Source organism: Phyllobates terribilis, unplaced genomic scaffold (assembly GCF_046119375.1).
Source record: "Phyllobates terribilis strain yellow unplaced genomic scaffold, ASM4611937v1 Scaffold_11__3_contigs__length_659146591, whole genome shotgun sequence".
NCBI lineage: Eukaryota > Metazoa > Chordata > Amphibia > Anura > Dendrobatidae > Phyllobates > Phyllobates terribilis.
The window spans coordinates 287,064,632-287,084,771 of NW_027362771.1; positions in this window are offsets into that span (position 1 = coordinate 287,064,632).

Genomic DNA, 20,140 nt, shown 5'->3' on the forward strand with positions numbered 1-20,140 from the left:
ATGTCTAAAACGCCTAATTTCAAGTGCAAGCAAGCAGTATGGTATTGCAGCCTGGGGGTGGGTGGGTGGGTGGCAGGCTGCATACTTGCGCTTGCATTGCAAGGAATGGGGGTGGTACAATTGAACACTGCCCTGAGATAAGGACTTGCACGGGGATAGTTGCAAGTCTGCATCTTCTGATGCGGCAAGGATCACTTCTGATGGGCACACTTTTAGGCAGTGACCTGGCTGTCAGAGATGCTTCCAGGGGGTCTTCCCCATGCTGTTCCCATGTCTTTTCAGCACTGTATGCATGTGTCACACAGCACATGGCCAGATAAGGTTGCAAAATGTTAAAATGACATTTCCCGGTGAATGCATTTGTCACGGTTGAAAGCAATACAAAAGTGCAAAAACGCATAAAAAATGCTACTTGTAAACATAGCCCAAGGTGTGGATGAGTATTTTTGTTTTTGGTTATTTATTTTACCTTATACACAAGTCTTTACCCTGGAAAGGATGTTCCTTAACTAGTGTTGAGCATTCCGATACTGAAATATCGGGTATCGGCCGATATTCGCGGTATCGGAATTCCGATACTTAATTCCGATACTTTTACAATATCGTATACCGGAATCGGAAGTTCCCATAATGCCTGCGCTCTGCAGTGTCTCTGAAGGATGACAAGCTGGATGGCAGCGCTCAGCTGCGATCCAGACTGTCATCAGAATGCCATCCCAGCGTGATAGAATTCTCCTGATTGTTTAAAAGCCGGCGGGCGGTAAAAAGCCGCCGGCTTTTAAACAATCACACAGCCCCATACTGCTTCCCCGCAGCCTCCCACCCCGATCCTCCGCTGCCCCCATCCTGATCGTAAGTTAGGACTGGGCGGGGAGCGCAGCACCAAGGAGCGGGGAGCGAAGGACACGGGCGGGGAAGCCGGCAGTGAAAAGACTTCACCGCCGGCTTTCCCGTTCTGTGCTGCGCTTTCCCGCCGGTTATTTCAAATGAACAGCTGAGGTATCAGCTGATGCCGATCAGCTGTTCATTTGAAGTAGCCGCGGTGCCCTCAGAGGGTTCATGTGAGTTCATGCTTGACTGCATTGCATGAACTCACATGAACTTTCCCACGGCCACACAGGTCAGCCTCACCTCCCTGACCATCAGACCCGTCATGATTAGTGTGTGCGCGGTGTCTGTGCGATGTTTGCGGGTGTGTGCGGTGTCTGTGCGGGTGTGCGCGGTGTCTGTGCGATGTCTGCGGGTGTGCGCGGTGTTTGTGGGATGTCTGCGGGTGTGTGCGTGCAGGCAGACATAGGCCGATGTGACACTACTACTCCCATCGGCCTATGTCTGTCCCCCGTCCACTCATGCCAGCAGGATCAGCTTGATGGGAGCAGTAGTTCCCATCAGCCTGATCCTGCTATTTAAACTGCCCCATATGTTATTTTGCCCCTATACACATCTTTTATTCTTTTAGGCCTCCATATATATTTGTTTTTGGTCCCCAATAAATTTTAAATACATGTCATTGGTGGCCAGTGGTTACCTAAAATAAATTAGGTTATACATTACCTGTCCCCGCCGATCGCCATCTAAAATGAAGTAAAAAATAAAAATATACACCTATACTCACCTAGACACCTAATTCCCCGAAGCCATCGATCTCCTGTAATAAAATATAAAATAATAAACCACAACCTTATGCTTACCCCTCCGTAGTAGTCCACGGGTGTCCCACGATGATCTCCAGTTTAGAGCAGCCACATAGAATGTGACCGCTCTGAACCGCTGCCGCCGCTAGAATGACGGGGTCGTAAAGCAGCCCCGTCATTGCATAAGCGGGTTCGCCGGAGTTCAGGCAGCGCTGCTCCGGTTAGCTCCTTTACGGCCCCGCTGACCGTGAGAAATTCCCACGGTACAGCAGTGCCGTAAAGGAGGTCACCGGAGCAGCACTGACTGAATGCACTCCGGGGACCTCAGTCAGTGGCTCCCGCTGCCGGGAGCGGACGTGTTCCTGGCAGTGTGAGCTTACAGAAGCCATGCACAGCTGTCACCATCTCCAGATGTGACAGCTGTGCATGGGAGATCAGCGCAGGAACGTGGAAAGGTAATTATTTTTTTTTAGTAAACTAAGAATTAAATAAAATGGTGTGTTTTATTTCAAATAAATTATTTTTTTCTGGGTGTAGTGTGTGTTTTTTCTTTTTAACACTTTGTAGGTTAGTAATGGGGGTCTCTTATAGATGCCCATCATTACTAACCTGGGCTTCATGGCAGCTGGCGCTGACATGAACCTCACCACTATTACCCCCTGCCACCACACCAGGGCAGCGTGGAAGAGCGAGGCTAAGTGCCAGAATTGGCGCATCCTATGAAATAATTAAAAAAAGATTGACGTTGTGCTTCGCACTATATTTGTGTCCAGCCAGGTACAGCAGGCAGGAACGGGCTGCCCCCAACCACCAGCTGCCTATTTGTACCTGGTTCGACACAACAATATAGGGAAGCCCTTTTTTTCTTAATTATTTCATAAATTTCATGAAATAATTTAAAAAAAAAATACGTGGAGCTTCGCCCTATTTTTGTGTCCAGCCAGGTACAACTAGGCAGCTGGGGGCTGGAATCTGCAGCGCAGGGAGGCCCAAGTTTTCTGGGCCCCCCCCGCTGCAAATTGCAGTCCACAGCCACCCCGGAAAATGGCATGTTCATAGAAGCGCCATCTTCTGGCGCTGTACCCAACTCATCCAGGGCCCTGGTGCGGTGGCTCACAGGGTATTAAAGGGGTTAGGGCCAGCTTGGTATTATCAGCTGGCCCTAAGCCCGAAATTCATGGGGTCACGCCAATATTAGACATGACCGCCATGAATTTCTAGTAAAGTATTTAAAAAAAGCACAACACCCAGAATAAAGTCCTTTAATTGAAATAAGCACACAATTCTTTATTGTTCTAAATTAAACCATACTTACCATCACGCCCATTCCAGCTGAAGCCAACGATCTCCTGCAATAAAAGAAAAATAATAAACCAACATCATCCTTACCTTTCCATGGTTCCCAGGACAGCTCCAGCTCTGCTACATCGAGATGACAGGCTGGACCGCAGCAGAAATCTGCCAACCAGCCTGTCATCCCGCAGACACTAAGAAGCACAGGCATGCTTGCGCTACTCAGTGTCTGGCTGTCACGGCATCCAGATGAGCCGAGTCTCTCACGCTCACCGCATGCGCAGGAGAATTCTCCCACGCTGTCAGTGACGTGCATAAAGTGAGCTGAGTTCATTGTCGGCTCATCTGGATGCCGTCACAGCCAGACACTGAGGAGTGCAAGCATGCCTGCACTTCTCAGTCTCTGCGGCATGGCAAGCTGGATGGCAGCATTCTGCTGCGGTCCAGCCTGTCATCTCGATGTAGCAGAGCTGAAGCTGTCCTGGGAACCATGGAAAGGTAAGGATGATGTTGCTTTATTATTTTTCTTTTATTGCAGGAGATCGTTGGCTTCAGCTGGAATGGGTGTGATGGTAAGTATGGTTTAATTTAGAACAATAAAGAATTGTGTGTTTATTTCAATTAAAGGATTTTATTCTGGGTGTTTGTGTTTTTTTTTTAACTTTGACTATGAGGTTAGTAATGGGGGGTGTCTTATAGACGCCTCTCCATTACTAACCTGGGCTTGATGTCAGCTGGCATTATAAGCTGACATCAACCCCAGCCCTATTACCCCACTGCCACCGCTACAGGGCAGTGGGTAGAGCGAGGCTAAGTGCCAGAATTGGCGTATCCTATGGATGCCCCATTTCTGGGGCGGCTGACGGCTGGTGTTTCTAGCCTGGGAGGGGGCCAATATTCATAGCACCCTTCCTGGGCTATTAATATCAGCCCCCAGCTGTCTGCCTAGTCTTTGCTAGCTATTAAAATAGGGGGGACCCCATGTCATTTTTTTGGGGGGTCCCCCATTTTAATAGCTAGTAAAGGCTAGGTATTCAGCTGGGGGCTGATATTAGTAGCCTGGGAAGCTCCGTGGGTATTACCCCCTTCCCAGGCTTCAAACATCTGCCCCAGCCATCTGCTTAACCTCCGCTAGAGACTAAAATTACGGGGAACCCCACGCCAATTTTTTTTAAAAAAAATCCTTTATTTTAACACTAAATGACAAGTACAGTAATCAACTCTATCACTGTACTTCTTATATATGTGACTGACATGTTTCTATCTATCTAATCTATGTGTGATTCTCTATTCTTTCTATTCTAAATTGTCGGGTACCGCTGCTGAATTGCCGACCGGCTTTTTTAAAGAGACGGTGCATGAAAACACTGTTATTTTTTTTAATAAATCCTTTACACTAAATGACAAGTACAGTAAGCAACACTGTCACTGTACTTCATATATATGTGACTGACATGTTTCTATCTATCTAATCTATCTGTGAAGCTCTATTCTTTCTGTTCTAAATTGTCGGGTACCGGTGTATGCCGCTGCTGAATTGCCGGCTTTTCATGTTTCACTGTGAGCACTGTTCCCATAGATTTGGGCAACCACCTCCCCCAATACATTCTACATTATTGTTAGTTGATTTCCTTCATGTAGAATTAACCTAGAAGGAAAGAAAGGGTTTATTTTCATTCCGATATTTGTGTCCCATTGACTTGCATTGGTTTCCGGTATCGGAATCGGCGATATCCGATACTTTTTGGGTATCGGCCCGATCCAATCCGATCTGATATTTCCTGATATCGGAAGGTATCGCTCAACACTATCCTTAACATATTTCACAGGAAAACAGTTTCAGTTTCGTTTTTGAACGTTTTATTGTGAGTCCGTAAAAATGGCTTAATACCTCTGACCACGTTGTTGACAGCAGTCACATGGGGGTCAGAAATGCTTCCTGGGACGATCCCCATGCTGTTCCCATGTCATTTGAGCACTGTCACTATCGTTTTGGGCACTTTTTAGGCTTTCTACCGACTGCCGGGGGTGCCGCCGCAAAAATGCTCTGGTCTCCCATAGACTAACATTGGGCTCGTTCCTCGGGTCGAGCACCTGAGTATCACGGTGAGCTCGGCCCAAGCTTTGAGCACCCGAGCATTTTAGTGCTCGCTCAACACTAACAAGCACATCCAGGAAAATGAAAATAAATGTACAGGTGCAAGTTGCTGTGACTGCAAAAGGAAAATGATAATTTGTGGATTGATAAGAGTCTCACCAATGGGACCATCACCGGATGTAGCTCTGAAATCAAACACATGCATGTCAATTAAAAATGAGCAGATCTGGAAAAATTCAAATTTGCCTGTTTGTGCTGACTTTTCCCAAAAATTCAATTTGCAAAGAAGTTGTTCTCTGCAAATGTAATGTTCCTTATTATGTCCTGGGACCCCAAAGCATAATATAAAATGTAAAGAATAAGAAATATTCTTATACTCAATATCCCCACTCACTTCTGTGGCCCCTCCACTTTTAAACATCACCAGTACAGTCCTTGTAACATCTGATTGATGCCAAAAGCACTGAAATACTCTAAACTTTCATGCTGGTCTGAGACTTCTTCTTTGACGAGTAATGGGAGGGTTCTGTGCAAGTGCTCGAGAAACATCACTATCATTACGTCACAATGTGAGATGAGTATAAGTATTTTTTTTATATCTTTTGATGACCTTTTACGGCTCAGAAAAATGGTGACACTCAACTGCCGTTTTGCTAAATCTGTGAAGAAGCATATTATGAAAAATCCACATTATGGCAAATGTGAATTTTTAACCTATTCACTACCTGTGATGTAAATATATGTCAAAAGTAGTGTCCCTGCACTTGATGGCTGATTTAACAGCTAAAAAAACACTTTGTCTTTTAAATTGATGATTTTGTATTGTGGTTACCATTATATACCTTTAAACTTGTGCAAAGAAAATTACTACTTTTTTTTGACTAAGGACTCATTATGCAAGCGAATTAAATCGGAACATCACATTGACCAATGTTCAGATGACAGTTTTTTCACACAGACTAAGTGTCTGTGACAAAAAAATTGAAGCGTGCTCTATTCTCTTCTGTGTTTTGGATCAGATTTGCATATTCAAGTCTTTGGGTGCACACAAAAAAATCAAATCCCATACTGATCATCTGTATCGCATCCAATTTTTACAGATAAATTGCCATTTATTAAAAAGGAAATTGTATTTATCATGTACAGTACAGACCATAATTTTTTACACACCTTAATACAAATTCTAACAGTCTATTCAGTAGGACTATCAGCTGTGTATCCACCTGACTTCTGCACAACACAACTGATGGTCCCAACCCCATTTATAAGGCAAGAAATCCCACTTATTAAACCTGACAGGGCACACCTGTGAAGTGAAAACCATTTCCGGTGACTACCTCTTGAAGCTCATCAAGAGAATGCCAAGCAGTCATCAAAGGAAAAGGTGGCTACTTTGAAGAACCTAGAATATAAAACATATTTTCAGTTGTTTCACAATTTTTTGTTAAGTATATACAGTTATATGAAAAAGTTTGGGCACCCCTATTAATCTTAAGCTTAATGTTTTATAAAAATTGGTGTTTTTGCAACAGCTATTTCAGTTTGATATATGTAATAACTGTTGGACACAGTAATGTTTCTGCCTTGAAATGAGGTTTATTGTACTAACAGAAAATGTGCAATCTGCATTCAAACAAAATTTGACAGGTGCATAAGTATCAAACTGAAATAGCTGTTGCAAAAACACCAATTTTTATAAAACATTAAGCTTAAGATTAATAGGGGTGCCCAACCTTTTTCATATAACTGTAATTCCACATGTGTTAATTCATAGTTTTGATGCCTTCAGTGTGAATGTACAATTTTCAAAGTCATGAAAATACAGAAAAATCTTAAATGAGAAGGTGTGTACAAATTTTTGGTCTGTACTGTACATTTTAAACTGTTGATATATAAATACTAAAATACTAAAGATCAGTGGATTGATCCACAGAGAAACCATTTTCAGATGAATTTCCTGAAATTCGCAGTTCAAGTTGACTTCAAACAATCTGCGATTTGATTTGTGAGTTTCGAAAAAAAAATAATCAGTGAGCGTGCTAATAGACGTCAGGCGCAGGGTCACGGGCTCCAACCATAATACCACATTGCAATCAGATCACTTGGTCTAGCCTAGCCAATCAGGGTGCTATCATAGCCAGTATAAAAGATAGGGGCCAGCCTAATGGCAAGTGGCCGTGTTTTTTTTCATCTTTAATATTGAAAGTCTGTTTTAATTTTTTGAATAGCTATTTTAATTTTCTACTTTGCATACCGTACAAGACATGACCATACTGCCTGTTGTGGCTGCATGCTCATTTCCAGTTGTGAACCTATATCTAGCCACTTTGCAGCCTAGCCTTTTCAGCTTCCTTAAATTATGTTTCTCTTTGGTTGAAGAAGGAGGATTGTCATTATTTAAAATAAATAAATTAAAAATATATAAAAAAAACAAAAACATTTACGATAAAATAAAAAAGCAATCGTGGGTTAAGGTTTTGCAACCGTCTGACAATTTGCACTTAATAATCGTATGCAACACAATAATACTGCTGGATATTGCCCCAAATTACTTTTCGTACGTGTACCTACATGGCAACCACGTTATTTAAGTTTAAGAATTTTTTGTTAAAGCCAGTTGTAGAAAAGCATAAAAAATTGTACGAATTTATCCAGAAAACTCAGTCAATTTTTAACTAATTTTCATCAGTGTGCCATCCTTGTGTCCATTTTTTACTTCCGTGTGACATACATGGGATGTTCGTGTGTAATCCATTTTCATACATACTGTATACATAATATACATGATACATGATCAAATACAGTTTCCTAGGACTATAATAGAAATGTATTAGTAAAATTCAGATGCCACATGGATGTTCTATGTGGGATCCAATTTTTCTTTACACACCCATAAATTTGAATGGGTGAGTCTCATCTGAGACTCAGAAGAAAGAAATGAATGCTGCAATATTTTTCTCACAGACCGCAGGACCAAGAAAAAAGGTGTTCATCTGAACAGTCCTATCGAATTACATTGGTCAGTGTGCTGTCCGAGTGCTGTCCAATCAAAAATCGGTACACGTCCGATTTATACACTTATCTGCATGAGACCCAAGATTGAGAGAATTTTAAGCCAGTATCTTCTCCACAAAAAAAGGAAAAAAAGGTGAAAAAAACAAATACAGTTACATACTTTTTGCTAACCTATATATTCAATTTTGGCATTTCTCCAGACTGCCTGACTGTTTATTATCTGGAGACTACACTTATACATACATACAGACTCCCACCTGGAAGCATTCTCCCTTGTTATGCAGGGCTCCTTGGCACAACAGGACCAGGTGAGTGGTCACAACTAGTGTTGAGCCACCCCCGTAGTGTTCGAGTTCGGTTCGGTTCGTCGAACACCCATGTGTTCGCCGAACTGTTCGTCGAACTGTTCGTCGAACACCTTCGAACACCGTTAAAACCAATGGCAGGCAAACAAAAACACATAGAAACACATAGAAAACACCTTCAAAGGTGTCCAAAAGCTGACAAACTGCTCAGAAGACATAACTAACACATGGAAAAGTGACAAGTACATATAGTCATGCGAAAAGAAAAGAGGTGGAGGAGTAAAAGGAGGGGGAGACACAGATATAGGCATGTCATGCCCTTCTAAAATCCAAAAAGTGAGAAGCCGACACGGCCAGTCCGCTCCTGCCCGTGCTACCTCCGTGTCGCCGGGTTTGTGCCAGAGCCACGGTGAACCCTGATGGCCAGCCCCCCTCTCCCAATACTGGTGCCTGTCCGCTGGTGGGTCGAGCGAGCCCCCCTGTGGTGGAGGCAGCTCTAAGCTTTTTAATTTAAATTGTCTCTCTAATTTGAATGAATACACTTTAAATCCATTTACAAGGATCTATTGGAGGGCAAGTCTCATGCCAGCAGCCGCGTAATTCCAGCTCCAGTAGCGTCCACTAAAGCTGCTGCAGTTAAAAAGCTTTTATAATGATCGAGCTCGGCTGTCCACCGCAAGGCATCCTACTGCCAGTCCCAGCCCCTATGCCTTGGGGTGCCTCCTGATGCTCTTCAATGAGTATCCCATGGTCCCGAAGCATTTCCTTTGAAAAAATTAAGTGTCTAAACTACAGGTGGTGTAGCGAGCTTAACAGCTGGGATAATCCGCTGACTAGCAGACACTGCTACTAGACACAAAGTATTTCCTGGGCTAGATGCAGTTAAAAATTTGTAATTAGATACTCTCGATGGATGCTGAGAAAACATTCCATAGAGTCTCCTGGCACGCCATATATGATTCTCTTAAAAAGCTTGGGGTAGGGGTCTAGGGGACCCTTTTATAGCCAAAATCACGGCCCTGTATCACAATACGTCACCTAGGCTGAAGATAAATGGAACTGTAGCACCCTGAGGGCTCGGTTGCTACAGAGGTATTGCACCTCACCCAGAGGTGTGATATCTCACTCTCAGGTAAGGATGGAGTGTGGATCAGGACCCGACACCTTCATGCATTACACCACATTGCTGTGGGGCAAGGCGACCAATATGCCTCTGAGATGGGCACGACAGTCCCTGTCCCTGGCTGGAGTGGGGGGAGGGAACACTGAGGAAGGGGAACCCTGTAGTGCAGGAGCAGGGAGGAAGCAGTTCCTGGGTGCATTGAGAAGGGAGTATAAAAGGTGGGCACCATCTTAGTTCAGTGCAGAGAAGTCTGAGCAGAAGTGGCAGGGAGCAGGGGCTCTGCATGAGCTCTGCTCCGGAGGCGGGCCTAGTAACAGAGGCCCAGGCCTGGAAGAGGGAGAAGGAAGGAAGAGGAGCGGAGAAGGCTCCAGGAACGAGGAATGAAGGGATCCCAGGTGTGCGGACGGGCGAGTCACCACCGCACGCCCGAATCCACCTGCGTGGAGGGGTCAGGCCAAAGGGGGAGACCAGTCCCCGAAACTAGTGGAGGCAGGAAACGACCCTCAGCTAGAAACTGGAGGCTGTGACATTTTATGTGGCGCAGCCCCTCGCTACACCCGCTAGGAAGGCACCACATAGGGTCAGGGAAACTGGCGCCAAGTTTACCAAGAGGAGGCCCGAGGCAGCCGGACAGAAGGGTTGGTAAGAAAGGCCAGACAAAGGACACACAAAGGGGGTCCTGTGAAGCGCTCCAAAGTTATCTGGGAGTTGTCTGAGCCCCTCACCTGGTGAGCACAGTACGACGTGGGCAGCCGTTACCTGCAGACGTGGTCTGGATAATAAGAACTGTGAGTAAAGGCCCTGGACTGCATCACTGACTCCGTGTCGTTACTGCTGCTGCCCTGCACCATCACCCCCATCCTCCGCATACACTGCCCTGAGGCTATACTCCTCCCGTGGGGAGTTATGCTACGCTCTGCTGCACCCACAACACCAGCCTCAGCGGTTTGCCCTGCAGCGGCGGTTCACTCTGACCGCAATCCACGGGTGGCGTTGTCGGACATTTAAACATCAAAACCACATAAATAGTTCCGCCACTGGTTTGACCACCCTGAGCCACGGAACCGGGTCGCCGCCACGAAGACTACAACCACCAGCATCCACCAAAAAGTGTCCGGCTCCGGGTGTCCCAAGGCCCAGGGGTGCATCAGAACATTTTCATCACCTTTCACAATCACCAATTTGACAAGGCAGGGATGTCCTCTGTCCCCTCTCTTATACATCCTAGTGACGGAGCACCTGCTCTCATCAATTCGCCATAACCCCAATATTAGGTGGATTGAGGTGGGAGGCACCGAGTACAAGTGCTCTCTATTTGCTGATGATGTCCTAGTATATATCACTCAATCACATATATCCATCCATGCTGTTATGGCTGAAATAGATCACTTTGTTACATGGTCAAATTTTAAAATCAATGCAGCGAAGTCTGAGGCCCTCGATGTCTCCCTCCCCAAATCCATATAGGATTCCATCCAGTCCAACTTTCCCTTTGCCTGGCCCTCACAGGGTATCAAATACTTAGAAATTCCTATTCATAGAGACCTCTCCCATCTATGTTATCTTAATTTTGGGCCCTTTATTGAACAACTCCATACAGACCACGGTTGGCAAGTTAGAACTGTAAGATTCACTACATGAACCACTGGTGTTTTGTGGAAAAGCACATGTACACTGTGTTCCAAATTATTATGCAAAAAGTGTTTAGGAGTGATAAGGGAAGAATTTGTTTGTTTGTCAGTTAAACTCATTGATGGTGATGTGTGTCAGGGCTCTTTATATCACTGTAAGCAATTGCAGACACCTGTGCTAATTAGTTTGGCAGGTGTGTCCAATGAAAGGCAAGACTACTTAAGAAGGCTGTCTCACATTATTAAGCAGCCTACATTATCTGCCAAAATGGGAAAGAAAAAGGATGTGTCGGCTGCTGAGAAGCAACAAATTGTGGAGTGTTTAGGTCAAGGCATGACTACAATCAACATTGTGCGATGATCAGGATGAAGTGTCTTGGCAATCAAGAAGTATGTAGCTGATTCACAGTACACACGTGTGCGTGCTGATAAGGGCAAATTGAGGACTCTTTCCTACAGGCAATTATGTCAGGTTGAAAGAGCAGCGGCAAAAAAGCCTTGTCATAGCAGCAGACAAGTTTTTGAAGCTGCTTGTGCCTCCAACGTCCCCCGAACAACAAGATGCAGGGTCCTTCAGAGGTTTGCAGCTGTGCATACGCCATCCTGTCGACCTCCTCTATCCACTTCACACAAGCAGAAACGGCTCCAGTGGGCCAAACATTACATGAAGACTGATTTCAAAACTGTTTTGTTCACGGATGAGTGCCGTGCAGCGCTCGATGGTCCAGATGGATGGAGTGGAGGATGGCTGGTTGATGGACACCCCACGCAAACACGGCTACAGCGCCAACAAGGAGGAGGTGGAGTAATGTTTTGGGCTGGAATCATGGGGAGAGAGATTGTCGGCCCCTTTAGGATCCCTGAAGGCGCTAAAGATGAACTCCATAATGTATGTGGATTTTCTCAAACAGCACTTCCTGCCATGGTTCAAGAAGAAGAACCGTGTATTTCACAGCAAGATCATTTTTCTGCATGATAATGCACCATCTCATGCTGCACATAAAACATCTGCATCTCTGGCTGATATGGGCATAAAAGGGGACAAACTTATGGTGTGACCCCCATGCTCCCCTGACCTGTACCCCATTCAGAACCTTTGGAGCATCATTAAAAGGAGTGCCTATGATGGCGGGAGGCAGTTCACATCTAAGCAACAGCTCTGGGAGGGTATTCTGTCCTCATGCAAAACAATTGAAGCAGAAACCATCCAAAACCTGACAAATTCAATGGACGAGAGAGTTCAGAAGCTCCTTTCGAACAAGGGGTCCTATGTGAAAATGTAACATCACCTAGAATAAAGTTTTGAGTTGAAAACTGTTTGATTTCAGTTTCTAACAACCTGCTAATGCTTATAATTTCAAAAATGACCATTTTTTTGGTCTTTATTAAAATGAAAAGGTTGATCGAAAAGTTTGGGGGATCTAAGAGTGTGGCAACCCAGTAGTCATGATTACTTCGAATTCTGACAATATGAGGGTCATGCTGCAGGTAGTGCAGCAAGAAGGCACTTATGTGTCTTGCGCATCTCGGAGCCCCAAAATTATTTTCCGGGCTAGATGCAGCTAAAAATTATTATTAATTTTAAATCTGGTGACGCTTTAGTATAGATGGCCTAATAGGATCAGTGCTGCACACTGCTACAAAGCCCAAATTATTTTCCAGTCAAGATACAGATAAACATGATTAGTAATTTTAAATCTGGTGGAGCTTATTACAGATGGCCTAATAGAATCAGTGCTGCACACTGCTATAAAGCCCAAATTATTTTCCAGCCAAGATACAGATAAACATGATTAGTAATTTGAAAGCTTAAAACGGTTGGTAGGGTGATTTTAACCAATCATCAAGCTTTTACTCTCCCCAGGATGACACAGGGGTAGAAAAGTCGTTTCGGATCCATGATTTGTTCATCTTTATGAACGTGAGTCTGTCTACATTATCAGTGGAGAGCCACGTGCGCTTATCTGTCAGCACACCACCAGCAGCGCTGAACACACGTTCAGACAGTATGCTGGCTGCGGGGCATGACAAGATCTCCAAGGCGTAAGTGGCTAGCTCCGGCCATTTATCCAGATTGGAAGCCCAAAAAGAGCAAGGGTCCAGTGACACAGTCGTGGCTTCAATGTTTACTTGGAGATACTCCTGTACCATCGTCTCTAGGCGTTGACTATGTGTCAGACTTCTTGTCTCCTGTGGCCTTGCAAAGGATGGGCTAAAAAAGTGGTGAAATGATTCCGCAAAATTGATGTTACCAGCAGATACTGTGGTTCTGTTACGGTTTGAGTGCTGAACACTTGACGGTCCCACGGTTGGCAAGTTGGAACTGTGAGATTCACTACGTGCACCACTGGTATTTTGTGGAAAAGCACATGTAAGATTCTGCAACAGTCTCTGCTGATACTCCTGCATGCGTGCATCCCTTTCTATGGCAGGAATAATTTCTGCAAATTTACTTTTGTACCGGGGATCTAACAGTGTGGCAACCCAGTAGTCAGGATTATTTCTAATTCTCACAATTCGAGGGTCATGTTGCAGGTAGTGCAGCAAGAAGGCACTCATGTGTGTTGCGCATCCAGGAGCACCAAGTCCCTGTTGTGTTGGTGGCGAGGTAACAATCATGCTTCCTTCCTCTGTCCTCTCCCCCCAACCTCGCACAACAGAAATGTGATCAAGGTCTCCCTCATCTGATGAGTCTTCCATCAGTTCATCCTCCACTTCTTCCTGGGCTCCTGCACCTTCCTCACTAGTGTGGCTGCTACCATGCGCCCTGGTAAAACCATCTCCCCCACCCTCACATGCCTGCCGCCTTGGTGCTGTCGACCGTCTGGACCTTGCAGATGTTAGCCCTTCCGCATACAACTCCTCCTCCTCTACTTCCTCCACCTCGTCTTGTGCCACCACCTGACTCCGAATTCTGTTTAACATGTGCTCCAGTATGTAAATCACCGGAATAGTCATGCTGATAATGGCATCGTCAGCACTAAACATCTTCGTCGCCATTTCAAAACTGTGCAGAAGGGTGCATAGGTCCCTGATCTGAGACCACTCCTCCAGCGTGATTTGCCCCACCTCTGAATCTCGTTGGCCCAGGCTATACGTCAGAACGTATTGCACCAGGGCTTGTCGGTGCTGCCACAGTCGCTGCAACATGTGCAGAGTTGAATTACACCGGGTAGGCACATCGCATTTTAGCCGGTGAAATGGCAGGCCCAACGACTTCTGTAGAGATGTAAGTCGCTGAGCTGCGGGATGCGAACGGCGAAAGTGAGCACACAGCGACCGTGCCCTCTGCAGAAGGCCATCTAGTCTGGGATAGTGGGCTAAAAATTGCTGGACAACCAGGTTCAACACGTGAGCCATACAAGGCACGTGTGTGACATTGCCCCAGCGAAGGGCCGCACCCAGGTTTGCAGCATTGTCGCGCACGGCCTTCCCTGGTTTCAGGTCCAGTGGAGACAACCATTCATGAAATTGGTTCTCCAGAGCTGACCACAACTCCTCAGCTGTGTGACTCACATTTCCCAGACATTTCAATGTAAAAATCGTCTGATGACGTTGAGCCCTACTGCCAGCATAGTAAGGAGGTGTGCAGGATCCCTTCTGCGCAGTTAGAAAGCTTGTGGCATGACCAGACAGGCTTTGGGTGCAGGTGGAAGACCGAGAGGAGGTTGAGGAGGCAGAAGCAGTGGAGGAACTTTGACATAAAGAGGATTGACGCACAACTCGTGGGGACGGCAAGACTTGGACAGCAGCCCCTTGTCCTGCTGTCACCATAGTTACCCAGTGACCAGTCAGCGACATGTAACGCCCCTGTCCATGCCTACTCGTCCAAGTGTCTGTGGTGAAATGCACCCTGTCACACACAGAGTTTCTCAAAGAAGCGGTGATGTTGTGTGCGACATGCTGGTGGAGCGCAGGCACACCTTTCTTTGAGAAGTAGTGCCGACTGGGCATCTGGTACTGGGGCACTGCGACGGACATAAGGTCTCGAAAATCCTCTGTGTCCACCAGGCGGAAAGGCAGCATTTCTGTAGCCAAGAGCTTGCAGATGGTGAAATTCAACCTCTTAGCTTTCTCATGGCTAGGAGGAAACGGTCTTTTACTTGTCCACATCTGAGGGACCGAGGGCTGGCTATTGTGCTTAGACGGGGTTGATACGGGTGTCCCCGGCAAACTGCCTGTCTGTGAGGAAGATGCAGGCGGACATGTTAGGTTGCCTTGATCCAAAGGTGGTGCTATCGATGTCGGACAGCGCTCAACACCAGCTGGTGTTCCCACCTCCAAAGAAAATGATGACCTGCCAATCACGCTGGCTGTTGCGGGTAAAGAGGTGGCAGGTCTGCGCCCCAAAACAGGTGTGACTGCTGTCCCCCCAGTCACAGAGGATGAAGAGGCCGCGGATGCACAAGATATGGCAGACGGTGGTTGGCCCGGCCGGCTAGGCCGCATTGTAGCACACTGAGCTTCCCACTGCAACTTATGCTTCATGTCCATGTGCCGGTTCATGCATGAAGTACTCAAACTATGTATTTTTTGGCCTCTACTTAGCTTTTGCTGACAAATGTTACAGATAACACGAGTTGGGTCATCTTTATTGATCTGAAAAAATGCCCAGGCTATGCAAGGCTTAGCACCCATGCGACCTGAAGAGCCACCACGACTTGTGGTGAGAGGCAGAGTTGTGTTTGAGGATGCAGTTGTTGACGTGCTTCCAGTACTACGTCTCTGTCCAGGAAGGCGCAACCTGACCTCGTCGTCACTAGCATCTTCCTCCACCTCCTCTGCTGACCTCATCTCTTGGCTGACTGTGGGTTGACAGTAAGTGGGATCTCCAACCTCATCATCATCACCCTGTGCGTTATCACACCCGTCGTCCTCAGAGCCAACCTGTTCCTGCCCTGACAAAAAACTAAAGTTGTCGCTCCAATCAGGTATTTGAGTCTTATCATCGTCTTCCTCATTGTCTCCACCAACAGGAGTTACAGTTTGGGAATGAGGGTCTACATTATGGTCAGAACCTTCTGCGTCTGGTCCTGGATCCGACTCATAAAGATTCTGGGCATCAGTGCAGATCATTTCCTCGTCTGGATTCACAGAAGCGCTGGAGTCGACCTCTGATTCCCAGGCTATAGTATGAGTAAACAGCTCTGCAGACTCAACCATCTGTTCTACCTCATACTCAGATGGGCAGCTGGAGATTTGGGAGCTGTGAGGAAGCAAGTGCGATTGGGGTGACACCTTTGAGGACTGGAGTATTTGTGATGTTGAAGTTGATGTGGAGGAGAGCCCACTTAAAGGAGCACTTGATATCCGTTGAAGCACCTGCTGTTTTTGTGCCTCATCTGGAATTTGTAGCGATTGGCGTGGCCGTAAGAAAGGGATCTTATCACATTGTCCGCTAAAAGAAGTAGACATTTTAGTTTGGCTGCAAGATGGTCTTTCTTCTGCAGATGTTACTGTTGCTTTAACACCTACCCCACGGACACAACCTTTTTTCCCCTTCCCAACACGCCTATTCCCCTTTCCACCAGCAGCAGGCCTTTTTCCACTCATTTTGGTGGTTAACTAATTCACAACTCTGGAGTTGTTTGCACAAAAAAACAATGGATGGGAACCGAGCAGAGCTGAGTGGCCAAACTGTGGTATTAGGCCAAAACTATTGGCTGGGTTAGATGCAGAAAAAAATTATATTCAATTTGCAACCTGATGGAGGTCTGTATAGATGGATTAATAGAACAAGTCCCACACACAGCTAGAAGCCCAATATTTTTTCAGAGGTAGATGCAGAAAAAAATATATTCAGTTTGCAACCTGATGGAGGTCTGTATAGATGGATTAATAGAACAAGTCCCACACACAGCTAGAAGCCCAATATTTTTTCAGAGCTAGATGCAGAAAAAAATTATATTCAATTTGCAACCTGATGGAGGTCAGTATAGATGGACTAATAGAATGATGCTATGCCCAAAAGATTTTACTTCACTAGGTGCAGTAAAAAAATTGGTATTCTATACACAGGTGGTATATCTTGCAACACAGATAGGCTACTCCACTGACTAACACACTCTGCAATAGGCCAAAAAGGATTAGCTTTGCTAGATTCAGCCAAATGCTGTGAAAAAAACTTGCACAGCACTGGCACAGACCTGCCTGGCAAAAACTGATAGGAACTGATGTAACCTAGTCCTGAAAAGGACTCCAATTACAATTAGTCTTTACTCCCACAATCTATCTATTTAAGAGCACAGACCTGCCTGATAAATGTCGTAGGAAATGCTGCAACCTAGTCCTTAAAAGGACTGCAATCACAACTATTCCCTACTCCCAAGCTATCTGTAGATTTGTGCGAAAATTAGCTTGAAATTAACAAGGTATAGCGCACACAGCAACAGCGGTGCCGTCTAACACGCAGCTGCAGCAGTGAGAAAATGGTGGCGACGGGGAAAATGGCTTGGTCTTATAGGGCAAGGACATGTGACATACACTGCCAATGACACATGCCCTTGCTTGTGTGAAAAAAAGCACTTCGCTCCGTGTGTGCGCTGCTGATAGGCTGACAGATTGCACCTCCCCACTGCAAATGCGGGAAAGAGAAAAAAAAATGGAGATCTTCATTGTTCCTGCAGAGATCCATCCCCTGCCCCTCCCCCCACCCCGCTGTACACTCAAACTGCGTATTAACATTAATTTTCATCATTACTGAGAAAAAATCCAGTTATGATTTTGGTGCACGAACAGTTATCGAACATAACCTCGAACAGCCGAATTTTTCTCAAATTGTTCGTGTTCGCCGAACGGCTCGAACACCGCCCAAAACAGCTCGAATTTGAGATTGGCGAACAGTTAGAGTAGAACAACGCTCATCTCTAGTCACAACATCTCCCCCTTCTCCCCCCCCAAACCTCAGGCTCTTCACCATTGGCTCTCCAACTGTTTTTGTTTTCCATGCCTGACTGTTTATTATCTGGAGACTACACTTTTGTGCTGCTATCAGTGCAGAAGAACCACGCTCAGCTGGGCATCTACTCCCTGTCCATCATGTCGTCTATATTGCAATGCTGTTGCTGCCTGAGCTGCATTTGCCTCTAAACTGCCACACCCAAACTCTACACCATGCTGCTCATTTCTTAGCCACTGCATAGCCACACATTTATTGGCTGCCCACTGTGTTTTATAGAGTTAGACAGTACTACTAATGCTGAAATGTAATCTCCTGAGCACACAAACATGAAACAGCTCCCAAAATTGGACTAATATTTTTAAAAGGTTTTATTACAACAAGCTTCTTCACTTTGTAAAGAGTTCTCCTATGTTGACTCCTTACAAAGAAGATAAGTTTTGGACAGCTTGAGGAAAAGTCTTTGTACTTGCCAAATCATTTTGTGATTATAATACCACAAAAAGGTCCAAAGAGGCAGGTGACCGCCAGACAAGAAGAGATTCTGACAATATATAAAATTAACTATTTTATTCAAATAGAAAGAAAAAGTACTTTAAAATTAGACAAGGGAATAAACCTCCAAAAATAGGGGGAATGGAAAACATAATGCGGTCTACTGCATGTACATGATGTAAATAATGGCGCCAGCAGGATAATGCAGCTCAATATGGTATAATACTGAACCCAAACCTACACTAGGCATTAGTGTTGAGCCACCCCCGTAGTGTTCGAGTTCGGTTCGTCGAACACCCGTGTGTTCGCCGAACTGTTCGTCGAACTGTTCGTCGAACACCTTCGAACACCGTTAAAACCAATGGCAGGCAAACAAAAACACATAGAAACACATAGAAAACAGCTTCAAAGGTGTCCAAAAGCTGACAAACTGCTCAGAAGACATAACTAACACATGGAAAAGTGACAAGTACATATAGTCATGCGAAAATAAAAGAGGTGGAGGAGTAAAAGGAGGGGGAGACACAGATATAGGCATGTCATGCCCTTCTAAAATCCAAAAAGTGAGAAGCCGACACGGCCAGTCCGCTCCTGCCCGTGCCACCTCCGTGTCGCCGGGTTTGTGCCAGAGCCGCGGTGAACCCTGACGGCCAGCCCCCCTCTCCCAATACTGGTGCCTGTCCGCTGGTGGGTCGAGCGAGCCCCCCTGTGCTGGAGGCAGCTCTAAGCTTTTTAATTTAAATTGTCTCTCTAATTTGAATGAATACACTTTAAATCCATTTACAAGGATCTATTGGAGGGCAAGTCTCATGCCAGCAGCCGCGGTAATTCCAGCTCCAGTAGCGTCCACTAAAGCTGCTGCAGTTAAAAAGCTTTTATAAGGATCGAGCTCGGCTGTCCACCGCAAGGCATCCTACTGCCAGTCCCAGCCCCTATGCCTTGGGGTGCCTCCTGATGCTCTTCACTAAGTATCCCATGGTCCCGAAGCATTTCCTTTGAAAAAATTAAGTGTCTAAACTACAGGTGGTGCAGCTTGCTTAACAGCCGGGATAATCCGCTCACTAGCAGACACTGCTACTAGGCACAAAGTATTTCCTGGGCTAGATGCAGTTAAAAATTTGTAATTAGATACTCTCGTTGGATGCTGAGAAAGCATTCCATAGAGTCTCCTGGCACGCCATATATGATTCTCTTAAAAAGCTTGGGGTAGGGGTCTAGGGGACCCTTTTATAGCCAAAATCACGGCCCTGTATCGCAATACGTCACCTAGGCTGAAGATAAATGGAACTGTAGCACCCTGAGGGCTCGGTTGCTACAGACGTATTGCACCTCACCCAGAGGTGTGATATCTCACTCTCAGGTAAGGATGGAGTGTGGATCAGGACCCGACACCTGCATGCATTACACCACATTGCCGTGGGGCAGGGCGACCAATATGCCCCTGAGATGGGCACGACAGTCCCTGTCCCTGGCTGGAGTGGGGGGAGGGAACACTGAGGAAGGGGAACCCTGTAGTGCAGGAGCAGGGAGGAAGCAGTTCCTGGGTGCATTGAGAAGGGAGTATAAAAGGTGGGCACCATCTTAGTTCAGTGCAGAGAAGTCTGAGCAGAAGTGGCAGGGAGCAGGGGCTCTGCATGAGCTCTGCTCC